The following is a 13947-nucleotide window of genomic DNA, read 5'->3' on the forward strand; positions in this document are numbered from 1 at the left end:
AGTATTAAGGTAAACCTAACCATAGCATGAAACATATGGATCCAAATCAGCCCCTTACGAAGCAACGCATAAACTAGGGTTTAAGCTTCTGTCACTCTAGCAACCCATCATCTACTTATTACTTCCCAATGTCTTCCTCTAGGCCCAAATAATGGTGAAGTGTTATGTAGTCGACGTTCACATAACACCACTAGAGGCTAGACAACATACATCTTATCAAAATATCAAACGAGTACCAAATTTTACATGACTACTAATAGCAAGACTTCTCCCTTGTCCTCAGAAACGAACGTAATTACTCACAAAGCATATTCATGTTCATAATCAGAGGGGTAATAATATGCATATAGGATCTGAACATATAATCTTCCACCAATTAAACCAGCTAGCATCAACTACAAGGAGTAATCAACACTACTAGCAACCTACTAGCACCAATCCCGGACTTTGAGACAAGAATTGGATACAGGAGATGAACTAGGGTTTGGAGATGAGATGGTGTTGGTGAAGATGTTGATGGAGATTGCCCTCCCCGATGAGAGGAGCGTTGGTGATGACGATGGTGATGATTTCCCCCTTCCGGAGGGAAGTTTCCCCGGCAGAACAGCTCTGCCGGAGCTCTAGATTGGTTCCGCCTCGTGGCGGCGGAGTCTTGTCCCGAAAGGTTGCTTCTTATTTATTTTTCTCATCGAAAGACTTCATATAGGAGAAGATGGACGTCGGAGACCCACCAGGAGGCCCACGAGGTAGGGGGGCATGCCCTAGGGGGGGGGGCGCCCCCCACCCTCGTGAGCAGGGTGTGGGCCCCTTGGCCTTCATCTTTGGCGAGGATTTTTCTTTATTTATTTTAAGACGTTCCATGGAGTTTCAGGACATTTGGAGTTGCGCAGAATAGGTCTCCAATATTTGCTCCTTTTCCAGCCCAGAATTCCAGCTACCGGCATTCTCCCTCTTTATGTAAACCTTGTAAAATAAGAGAGAATAGCCATAAGTATTGTGACATAAAGTGAAATAACAGTCCATAATGCGATAAATATCGATATAAAAGCATGATGCAAAATGGACGTATCAACTCCCCCAAGCTTAGACCTTGCTTGTCGTCAAGCGAAAAGCCGATAACAATAAATATGTCCTCATGTTTAGAGGTAGAGGCGTCGATAAAAATAAAATACGGACATGAAGACATCATGATTATTGTCATAACAGCAACATATATAGATTTTGTCATATGATTACTTATATTCAAGTGATGCTCTATTCACAATGCAAAAGTATAAATCATAAACCTTATTGGGCTCCGACAAACTATAATCTCAGTCATTGAAGCAATTGCAATTTATCATAACATCGGAAAGAGTCTATGTCAGAGCTAAAAAGCAAGTCCACATACTCAACTATCATCTAGTCCTTCATGATTGCTAACACTCACGCAATACTTGTGGTTACGGAGTTTTAATCGGACACAGAGAAAGATAGGGGCTTATAGTTTTGCCCCACAATCTTTTACCTCAAGGGCAATGTCAACAATAATGGTTCATGCTCCCCTACATCCAATTAGATATATATATATATATATATATCATGTTCTTTCCAACATGCTGAGCTTGCCAAAGGATAAAATGAAAAAGAAAAGGTGAAGATCACCATGACTCTTGCATAAGGTAGAAGATAATAATAAAGGATAGGCCCTTCGCAGAGGGAAGCAGAGGTTGCCATGCGCTTTTATGGTTGGATATATAAAATCTCAATGCGAAAGAACGTCACTTTATATTGCCCCTTGTGATATGAACCTTTATTATGCAGTCCGTCGCTTTTATACTTCCACATCACAAGATCGTATAAAGCTTATTTCTCCCACACCAATCAATCATACATATTTAGAGCAATTTTTATTGCTTTGCACCGATGACAACTTACTTGAAGGATCTTACTCAATCCATAGGTAGATATGGTGGACTCTCATGGCAAAACTGGTTTAGGGATTTTGGAAGCACAAGTAGTATTTCTACTTGGTGCTGAGAATTTGGCTAGTATGAGGGGGAAAGGCAAGCTCAACAAGTTAGAGGATCCATGACAACATACTTTATCTCAGATATAAGAAATACATAACTCATTACATTGTCTTCCTTGTGCAACATCAACTCTTTAGCATGTCATATTTTAATGAGTGCTCCAGATCATAAAAGATGTCAATGATAATATATCTATATGTGAAACCTCTCTTTCCTTATTACTTCCTATTAATTGCAACAATGACCAAAGCTATCTCTGCCAACTCCCAACAACTTTTAATCATCATACTCTTTATATGTGAAGTCATTACTCTCAATAAGATCAATATGAACTTCTTGTTTCTTTTTATTCTTTTTCTTTATTCACCCAAGATCATGGCAAAATAATCAGGCCCTTAACTCAACACTAATCTTTATTATATATAGCTCACGGACTCGATTACAAAGAGAGATCATAAAGCAAAACTCAAAACTAGATCATGCCATAAACTTTATTCTACTAGATCAAGATACTACTAATAGGATCGAACTAAGAAAAACGGTAAAGATAGGAGATGTGATTGTGATACGATACAGGGGCACCTCCCCCAAGCTTGTCAGTTGCCAAGGGGAGTGCCCATACCAATGTGATTATATCTCCTTGGTCGGTGAAGAAGGTGGTGGTGATGGATAATCGCACATCGAGCGTAAGAGGTCCTCCAGCTTGTGGATAATGCCCTTGAGTGCGACAATATGCTCCTTCAACAAAATATTTTCTTGTGTGAGATACTTATTCTGTATACGAGCTAACTCAATCATCTTGAAAGCTTCGATCTCAGTTGGGGTAAGAAGGTTATGATCAAGTTGAAGGATGTCTTTTGCTGCCGGAGCTTGATCCTTCATGGCCTTCTTGATCCTTTCATCCTTGTTGACCTTCGTGGGTTCTTCCCCCTTCAAATCTATCCTCATTAGCCAAGCATCGTTGTCACCATTGTTGGAGGAGGGGGACGACATGATGCCTGGCCTTGAAAACCCTGACAGAAAACAGCTCGAAACAAGAACAAAGGAGATTTGCATGATACGGGGGTCAAAGCCTTCGGGAGAATATATAATGAATTTTTACCGACCAAAATACGTATCGTACAAGAAAACGAATTCCAGAAGGCACACGAGGTGCTCACGAGGTAGGGGCGCGCCCACCACCCTCGTGGGGCCCTCGTGTCCTTCCCGGACTGCTACTTATTTTTCTATTTTTCTAAATATTCCAAGACGGAGAAATATTGCCTTAGAAATTGTTTTGGAGTCGGTTTACTTACCGTACCACATACCTATTCCCTTTCGGAGTCTGAAACGTTCCGGAAAGTGTCCCTTATGTATTCCTCCGGGGTTACGGTTTCAATAATATTGGTTTCAACATTTATGGGATTACCTGAGATATAATGTTTGATTCTTTGACCGTTTACCACCTTCGGATTTGTGCCTTCGAAGTTGTTGATTTTTATTGCACCGGAACGATAGACCTCCTCGATAACATAGGGGCCTTCCCATTTAGAGAGAAGTTTTTCTGCAAAAAATCTTAAAGAGAGTTGTATAGCAATACATAATCACCTACATTAAACTCACGCTTTTGTATCCTTTTGTCATGCCATCTTTTAACTTTTTCTTTAAATAACTTGGCATTTTCATATGCTTGGGTTCTCCATTCATCAAGTAAGCTAATATCAAATAACCTCTTCTCACCGGCAAGTTTGAAATCATAATTGAGCTCCTTAATAGCCCAATATGCCTTATGTTCTAGTTCGAGAGGTAAGTGACATGCTTTTCCATATACCATTTTATATGGAGACATACCCATAGGATTTTTGTATGCAGTTCTATATGCCCATAATGCATCATCAAGTTTCTTGGACCAATTCTTGCTAGACCTATTAACAGTCTTTTGCAAAATTAATTTGAGCTCTCTATTGCTCAACTCTACTTGACCAGTAGACTGTGGGTGATAAGGAGATGCAATTCTATGATTAACATCATATTTAGCAAGCATTTTATGGAAAGCACCATGAATAAAGTGTGAACCACCATCAGTCATTAAATATCTAGGGACTCCAAACCTCGGAAAAATAACTTCCTTAAGCATTTTGATAGAAGTTTTATGATCAGCACTACTAGTTGGAATAGCTTCTACCCACTTAGTAACGTAATCAATAGCAACTAAAATATGTGTATATCCATTAGAGGCAGGAAAAGGTCCCATATAATCAAAGCCCCAAACATCAAACGATTCAATAACAAGAGAATAATTCATAGGCATTTATTGACGTCTACTAATATTACCAATTCTTTGACATTCATCACATGACAAGACAAACTTACAGGCATCCTTGAAGAGAGTAGGCCAATAAAAACCAGATTGCAATACCTTATGTGCAGTTCTATCTCCAGCGTGGTGTCCTCCATAAGGCTCGGAATGACACTTGCGTAGGATCTGTTCCTGTTCATGGTCAGGTACACAATGTCTAATAACACCATCTACTCCTTCTTTATAAAGATGTGGGTCATCCCAAAAGTAATGTCTCAAGTCATAGAAGAATTTTTTTCCTTTGCTGGTATGTGAAGCTAGGTGGTATAAACTTAGCAACAATATAATTAGCATACCATGGAGTACTATGAGAAGTACTTATAACATTTAATTGTTCATCAGGAAAGTCATCATTAATAGGTAGTGGGTCATCAAGAATATTTTCTAACCTAGATAAGTTGTCTGCAACGGGATTCTCAGCTCCCTTTCTATCAACAATATGCAAATCAAATTCTTGTAGCAAGAGAACCCATCTAATAAGTCTAGGTTTAGCATCTTTCTTTTCCATAAGGTATTTATTAGCAGCATGATCAGTGTGAATAGTTACTTTAGAATCAACAATATAAGGTCTGAACTTATCACAAGCAAATACAACTGTTAAAAGCTCTTTTTCAGTAGTAGCATAATTTCTTTGAGTATTGTCTAGAGTCTTACTAGCATAATGAATAACATTTAATTTCTTATCAACTCTTTGCCCTAGAACAGCACCTACATCATAATCACTAGCATCGCACATGATTTCAAAGGGTAAATTCCAATCAGGTGGCTGAACAATAGGTGCAGAGACTAATGCTTTCTTAAGTATTTCAAATGCTTCTACAAAATCATCATCAAAGACAAATGGTATATCTTTTTGCAATAAATTAGTCAGAGGCCGAGAAATTTTTGAGAAGTCCTTAATGAACCTCCTATAAAATCCGGCGTGACCAAGGAAACTTCTTATACCTTTGATGTCCTTGGGACATGGCATCTTTTCAATAGCATCAACCTTGGCTTTATCAACTTCAATACCTCTTTCAGAAACTTTGTGCCCCAAGACAATCCCTTCATTAACCATAAAGTGGCACTTTTCCCAATTCAAGACAAGATTAGTTTCTTCACATCTCTGCAAAACTCGATCAAGATTGCTCAAGCAATCGTCAAAAGATGAACCATAGACCGAAAAGTCGTCCATGAAAACCTCACAAATCTTTTCACAAAAGTCAGAGAATATAGCCATCATGCATCTTTGAAAGGTAGCAGGTGCATTACATAAACCAAAAGGCATACGTCTATAAGAAAAAGTACCAAAAGGGTAAGTGAAAGTAGTCTTTGATTGATCTTTAGCCGATACAGGTATTTGAGAGAAACCAGAATAGCCATCTAGAAAGTAATAATGTGTGTGTTTACATAATCTTTCTAGCATTTGATCAATAAAAGGTAAGGGGTAATGATCTTTCTTAGTAGCTTTATTTAATTTGCGGAAATCAATTACCATCCTATAACCTATGATAATTCTTTGTGGAATCAATTCATCTTTATCATTAGGAACAACATTAATACCTCCCTTCTTAGGGACACAATGGACAGGACTTACCCACTCACTATGAGCAACGGGATAAATTATACCGGCCTCCAGAAGCTTGAGTATTTCTTTTCTTACCACTTCTTTCATTTTAGGATTCAGACGTCGTTGAGGATCACGAACTGGTTTGGCATCTGCTTCCAAATTTATTTTATGTTGACATAGAGTGGGACTAATGCCCTTAAGATCATCAAGAGTATATCCAATAGCAGCACGATGCTTCTTCAGAGTTTTCAATAATCTTTCTTCTTCATGCTCTGAAAGGTTAGCACTAATAATAACATGATATATCTTCTTTTCATCACGATAAGCATATTTAAGATTATCAGGCAACGGTTTAAGCTCAAACACGGGATCACCCTTGGGTGGAGGAGGATCTCCTAAAATTTCAACGGGCAAATTGTGTTGCAGAATAGGTTCCTGTTTAAAGAATATTTCATCTATTTCCCTTCTTTCATTCATGAACATATCATTTTCATGGTCTAGCAAATAGTGTTCTAAAGCATCACTAGGAGGTACAGCAATAGAAGCAAGACCAATAATTTCATCCTTACTAGGTAATTCTTCCTCACGATGTTGTTTACTAAATTTAGAGAAATTAAACTCATGAACCATATCATCCAAACCAACAGTAACAATATTCTTAGTGCAGTCTATGGTAGCATTGACAGTATTTAAGAAGGGTCTACCAAATATAATGGGACAAAAGCTATCTTGTGGAGAAGTAAGAACAAGAAAATCAGCAGGATATTTAGTTTTCCCACACAATACTTCAACATCTCTAACAATTCCAATTGGTGCAATAGTATCTCTATTAGCAAGTTTAATAGTAACATCAATATCTTCTAAGTCAACAGGTGCAATTTCATTCTTAATTTCTTTGTATAAAGTATGCGGTATAACACTAGCACTAGCACCCATATCACATAAGCCATGATAAAAATGATCCCCTATTTTAACAGAAATAACAGGCACGCCTACCACGGGTCTATGTTTATCTTTAGCACAAGGTTTAGCAATTCTAGCAGTTTCACCTTCGAACTGAATAACATGCCCATCAATATTATCAGACAAGAGATCTTTAACAATAGCAATATTAGGTTCTACTTTAACTTGCTCAGGAGGTGTATAAGTTCTAATATTGCTTTTACGAACAACAGTTGAAGCTTTAGCATGATCCTTTATTCTAACAGGGAAAGGTGGTTTCTCAATATAAGAAGTAGGAACAATAAGATCATTATAAGTGACAGTATTTTCTTCAACTTTAATAGGTGCAGCTACTTTTACTTCTATGGGAGGATGAAATTTAAACCACTTCTCCTTAGGGAGATCAACATAGGTAGCAAAAGATTCATAGAAAGAAGCTACTATCTCATAATCAAGTCCATATTTAGTGTTAAACTTACGGAAAATATCGGTATCCATAAAAGATTTAACACAATCAAACTTAGGTGTCATACCTGACTCCTTACCTTCGTCGAAGTCCCAATCTTCAGATTTGCGTTTAATTCTATCCAATAAATTCCATCTGAATTCAATAGTCTTCATCATAAAAGAGCCAACACAAGAAGTATCGAGCATGTTCCGATTGTTTTCAGAAAGCCGAGCATAAAAACTTTGCATAATTATTTCTCTCTGGAGCTCATGATTGGGGCATGAATATAACATTTATTTAAGCCTCCCCCAAGCTTGAGCGATGCTTTCTCCTTCGGGAGGCCAGAAATTCTATATATAATTGCAATCACGATGAACAAGATGCATAGGGTAATACTTTTGATGAAATTCCAGCTTCAATATTTTATAGTCCCATAATCTCATATCATCACATAGCCTATACCATATCAATGCGTCTCCCTTCAAAGATAAAGGAAAGACTTTCTTCTTAGCAACATCATCGGGTATACCTGCAAGCTTAAATAATCCACAAACTTCATCCACATATATTAAGTGCTCATCATGATGCTTTGTTCCATCTCCTGTAAAAGGATTAGCTAGCAGTTTTTCCATCATAGCCACAGGAAATTCAAAAGGAGTTTCATTAATAGGTTCAGTAGAATGAGGAGCAACTCTTTTCTCTACTGGACAGGGTGAAGATACCCCGAACATGCCCCTCAGAGAATTACTTTCCATAGTAACAAGTGACAGTAAATTTCAGCACACTATATAAATTTTTCCTTACCAAATTCCACTTACCAAAGGCGCTACACTCCCTGGCAACGGCACCAGAAAAGAGTCTTGATGACCCACAAGTATAGGGGATCTATCGTAGTCCTTTTGATAAGTAAGAGTGTCAAACCCAACGAGGAGCAGAAGGAAATGATAAGCGGTTTTCAGCAAGGTATTCTATGCAAGTACTGAAATAAGTGGTAACAGATAGTTTTGTGATAGGATAAATTGTAACGAGCAACAAGTAACAAAAGTAAATAAAATGCAGCAAGTTGGCCCAATCTTTTTGTAGCAAAGGACAAGCCGGAACAAACTCTTATAATAGGAAAAGCGCTCCCGAGGACACATGGGAATATCATCAAGCTAGTTTTCATTACGTTCATATGATTTGCGTTCGATACTTTGATAATTTGATATGTGGGTGGACCAGTGCTTGGGTGTTGTTTTTACTTGAACAAGCATCCCACTTATGATTAACCTCTATTGCAAGCATCCGCAACTACAACAAAAGTATTAAGGTAAACCTAACCATAGCATGAAACATATGGATCCAAATCAGCCCCTTATGAAGCAACGCATAAACTAGGGTTTAAGCTTCTGTCACTCTAGCAACCCATCATCTACTTATTACTTCCCAATGCCTTCCTCTAGGCTCAAATAATAGTGAAGTGTTATGTAGTCGACGTTCACATAACACCACTAGAGGCTAGACAACATACATCTTATCAAAATATCAAACGAATACCAAATTCATATGACTACTAATAGCAAGACTTCTCCCTTGTCCTCAGGAACGAACATAATTACTCACAAAGCATATTCATGTTCATAATCAGAGGGGTAATAATATGCATATAGGATCTGAACATATAATCTTCCACCAATTAAACCAACTAGCATCAACTACAAGGAGTAATCTACACTAGTAGCAACCTACTAGCACCAATCCCGGACTTTGAGACAAGAATTGGATACAAGAGATGAACTAGGGTTTGGAGATGAGATGGTGATGGTGAAGATGTTGATGGAGATTGCCCTCCCCCGATGAGAGGAGCGTTGGTGATGACGATGGTGATGATTTCCCCCTTCCGGAGGGAAGTTTCCCCGGCAGAACAGCTCTGCCGGAGCTCTAGATTGGTTCCGCCTCGGTTCCGCCTCGTGGCGGTGGAGTCTCGTCCCGAAAGGTTGCTTCTTATTTTTTCTCATCGAAAGACTTCATATAGGAGAAGATGGACTTCGCAGACCCACCAGGGGGCCCACGAGGTAGGGGCGCCCCCACCCTCGTGAGCAGGGTGTGGGCCCCTGGCCTTCATCTTTGGCGAGGATTTTTCTTTATTTATTTTAAGACGTTCCGTGGAGTTTCAGGACTTTTGGAGTTGCGCAGAATAGGTCTCTAATATTTGCTCCTTTTCCAGCCCAGAATTCCAGCTGCCGGCATTCTTCCTCTTTATGTAAACCTTGTAAAATAAGAGAGAATAGCCATAAGTATTGTGACATAAAGTGAAATAACAGTCCATAATGCGATAAATATCGATATAAAAGCATGATGCAAAATGGACGTATCAGGATCCGCGCGCACTGACGCGCTAGAACCGACAGCGGGTCCGCCCACCACGCGCCCGTCCGCAGCTGGAGCTGACCCCGCGCCCGCTCCGCACCACTCAGCACCCGACAACTGGTAGCATCCGGGTGGTCGAAGCGGCGCGTGCTTCCTAGACAAATTGCGCTGCTACAAGCGGTGTGTTGAGGCACAGCTGACGGGCGCTGAATCCGGTGCAGATTCACGTGGGCCCGCGCAATCGCGTGTGCCTGACGAGCCGGTCGGGAGGCCGGGATCTTCTGCGGCGCCTACAACAGCTGGTTCACGGGCCGAAGCCACAGAAGATCCGGGGCGAGCACGAGGCGAATCTGCCTCGGAATCTGCAGCGCCCAGATCTCGTGCAGCGTCCGGAACTCCTGTTCCTGATTCAGGATTTTCTATGGCTGCCGATCCTGCTGCACCGTCACAACGACAAACACGACTACGACAAGGTGTGATCAAACCTGTTGATTATAAGCATATAACAAAGTATGGCCTAGTTGTTCTACAGGTGAACCAGGTGAGCCAACTTCACTTGAGCAAGCACTTGATGATGAAAAGTGGAAAAAGGCAATGAAGGAAGAATATTTGGCACTTGATAAAAATAACACGTGGCATCTAGTCCCTCCACAGCAAGGTAAAAACCTTATTGATTGTAAATGGGTCTTCAGAGTAAAAAGGAAATCTGATGGAACCATTGACTGGTACAAGGCAAGACTTGTTGCCAAGGGGTTTAAACAACGGTATGGAATAGACTATGAGGACACCTTTAGTCCCGTTGTTAAAGCTGCAACCATACGCCTTGTTTTGTCAATTGTTGTTTCTAGGGGCTGGAGTCTCAGGCAGCTAGACGTGTAGAATGTGTTTCTGCATGGCGTTCTGGAAGAGGAGGTCTATATGAAACAACCTCCTAGGTTTGAAGATGAAAAAGCACCCTCATTTGTATGCAAACTTGACAAAGCACTTTATGGGTTAAAGCAAGCACCAAGGGCATGGTACTCACGCCTCTGTCATAAGATGCAGACACTTGGCTTTGTTCCTTCCAAGTCTGACACTTCACTGTTCATTTACAATAAACTGAACACGTCCATATTTGTTCTCATTTATGTTGATGACATTATTGTTACAAGTTCATCTGATGAAGCAATAATTGCATTGTTGAAGGATTTGAGTACAGATTTTGCTCTTAAGGATCTTGAAGATCTTCATTATTTCCTAGGGATTGAAGTGAAGAAACATGATGATGGACTTCACCTCTCTCAGGAAAAATATGCCACTGATTTGGTGAAAAAGCCTGGCTTGCAAGGTTGTAAACCCTCACCCACTCCTTTATCAAGTTCTGAAAAAATGTCTCTTACAGAAGGTACACCTCTCAGCAAAGAGGACAGCACTAAATACAGGAGCTTAGTTGGTGCATTACAGTACTTAACTTTGACAAGACCTGATATTTCTTTTGCTGTCAACAAAGTATGCCAGTGTTCACTGGACTGCTGCTAAACGTATAGTTCGATATGTCAAAGATACCTTGAGCATTGGTCTTAATTTCAGCAAGTCACCATCTACCTTGGTTAGTGCCTTCTCTGATTCTGACTGGGCAGGCAGCCTGGATGATAGGCGTTCCACTGGTGGATTTGCAGTGTTCTTTGGTCCCAACCTGATCTCATGGAGTGCAAGGAAACAGGCAACTGTGTCTAGATCTAGTACAGAGGCAGAATACAAAGTATTGGCAAATGCAACAGCAGAAATTATATGGGTTCAATCTATTCTTAAGGAACTTGGTGTGAAAAACACCAAAACTCCATGTTTGTGGTGTGATAACCTTGGTGCTACCTATCTGTCTGCCAATCCTGTGTTTCATGCCAGAACAAAACACATAGAGATAGATTTCCATTTTGTCAGAGAAAGGGTTGCTAACAAGCAACTTGACATCCGGTTTGTACACTCTAGAGATCAAGTTGCTGATGGATTCACCAAGGCTTTGCCCACACGGAGTTTTGAAGATTTCAAGCATAATCTCAACTTGATGAAGTTGTGATTACGGGAGGGTGTTAAACGTAGCATTGTAGAGATAGACTAGGGATAGATGTTTAAGTGGTTTCGGTGGATATAACCGAACTCTTCCTCTCTCTTATCCCTTGCTCTCCAAGCAATGTAATCTTAACAAACTCTTGTATACGCTGTTATCCAGGGAGGTGCGCCCCTGCTATATAAACATGCAACGCGTCCCTCCAACGAGGTAAGACGCTTTCCGCCTGTAGCACATTGCCTACCTATGAGAGTTATCTTTCTCAAGTCCAGGATTTCAATGATGACATTAAACAGACCATGGACCATCAAAATTATCTATTCTTCTCTTCCTTCCTACCTGCACTCGGTAAGTCCGCCTCCATTTTCCGCTGGAGCGCGCCCATTCGTCGCCGTCGACGTCACACAAGAAACAATGTGATCCTCGTTTAGAATGATCATGATCTGATTGTACTTAATTAAAAGTCCCTAATCGTGTTGTCCTGTAGGCTTTAGCTGTTTTCCAAAATTACGGCCATCTCTTTTTTTATTCAAGTTTGACTATACATAGTATATTAATGTAAGCATGGTGATAAGTAGTCCCACGCGGAGAGGCTCCAGGGAGTCGTTGATCAATTCATCCACAAGAACTTTTGATTGTCTCAATGAAGGAAAAAAAAAAAGAGTCTTCTAGTTGACGTAGCTAGAAGCCGACGGTATCTTTTTATGATGATGATATAGTAAAGCTTATGTCTTGTGTTTTTCTTCTTCACATTGTATTAATGCAATTCTGATGAATTCATCCAGAAGAGCTCCCGATGCTCTTAGAGAGAAAAGTACTTCAATGGACAGCGAATAGATGATGCAGTTGGCTGGGGCTTAAAAGTAGAGGAGATTCCCCTCCGCTCTCGCTACGTTTATGCCCCACGCGCGTACCTGCCGCCCCCGTTCAAGCCTCTCGCTACGTTTGTGCCCCACGCGCGTACCTGCCGCCCCCGTTCAAGCCTCCCACCCACCCCGCATCCTGTGGCTAAATTTCGTGTTTTGACCCTTTTTTTCCAAACCTATTTGAGATCTGACCTTAATTTGATTTTTTTTTAGATCTGACCCTTTTGCTACCGTCAGGGACCCTGACAGTAGGGTATAACAGCCTACCGTCAAGGACCCTGGCGGTAGGGTTGCATGCCCTACCGTCAAAATCCGCCTTAGTATTGAACAGAGTGCGTGCTCGTGTCTACCGTCAAGCACATTGGCGGTAGGGTTGTGCAGGCTACCGCCAGCCCATTTGGCGGTAGAGATGTTTCCTACCGCCAAAGTCCCTGGCGGTAGGCTGTTAGACCCTACCGCCATGGACTCTGGCGGTAGCAAAATGGTTAGATCTCGAAAAAAATTCAACATAGGGTCAGATCTCGAATAGGTTTTGGAAAAGGGTCAAAACACGAAATTTTGCCGCATCCTGTTCTTTTCAGGCCAACTCCACCGCGCGACCCCATCCTGTCCGAGCGCGTCCGTTTGGAGTAAAACGGACGAACCAGACGGCCTAGCACGGGTGTAAACGGACTTTTGTCCGTTTTCTGTCCACTTTTGACTCATCCCTGGCCCAAGTTTGAGCCGCTTTTGGGGTGAAACGGACAGCACACGGACGCACGGGCCGTCTGCATGTGTCCTCCCCTGGCCCGCCCGCTGGTGGCACAGGGACAGCCTTTTTTTATCCGCCCCTCCCTCCCTTCGGCCGCACGCCCTCTATTCTTCTCCACTCTTCCCCGCTCTCCCCTTGCCGCCGCCGCTGCCATTGTCGCTGTGCAGCTCGGACGCGCGCTCGCCCAGCCCCTTTCCCTCGGCGCCCCCGAGCTACCCAACCACGGCCACCTGTTTTGCGCACCTGCCGGCCGGATTTGGGGCGGATCCGGTCGGTCTTGAGCTCGCCCGGCTATGGTAGGCCATGGACTGGCCAGGCACCGGCCCGGAAGGCCATGGCAGGGCCGCAAAGCCACATGCAGGCAGTGGCTCCTCCTCTAGCCGCTCGGATCTACACCGTCGGTGGTCCGCCGGCAGATACACGACTGGTGGTCGGCCGGGCTCGGTGCTAGCCCAAAAGCTCGTCGGCGCACCGTTGCCGCTCATTAAGTGCGACCACTGCCTAAAGAAGGTCGTGCGCCGCGTGTCTACAACGACGGAACATCCCGGATGGGTGTTCATCAAGTGCTTAAACGATGGGGTATGTGCTCTTTTTAGCTTCGGTTTGTGCTCTAGATTTGACTAGTTGTGCTAACTTTAAATTTTG

This window comes from Triticum dicoccoides, chromosome 2A, assembly GCF_002162155.2.
Source record: "Triticum dicoccoides isolate Atlit2015 ecotype Zavitan chromosome 2A, WEW_v2.0, whole genome shotgun sequence".
Taxonomy (NCBI): domain Eukaryota; kingdom Viridiplantae; phylum Streptophyta; class Magnoliopsida; order Poales; family Poaceae; genus Triticum; species Triticum dicoccoides.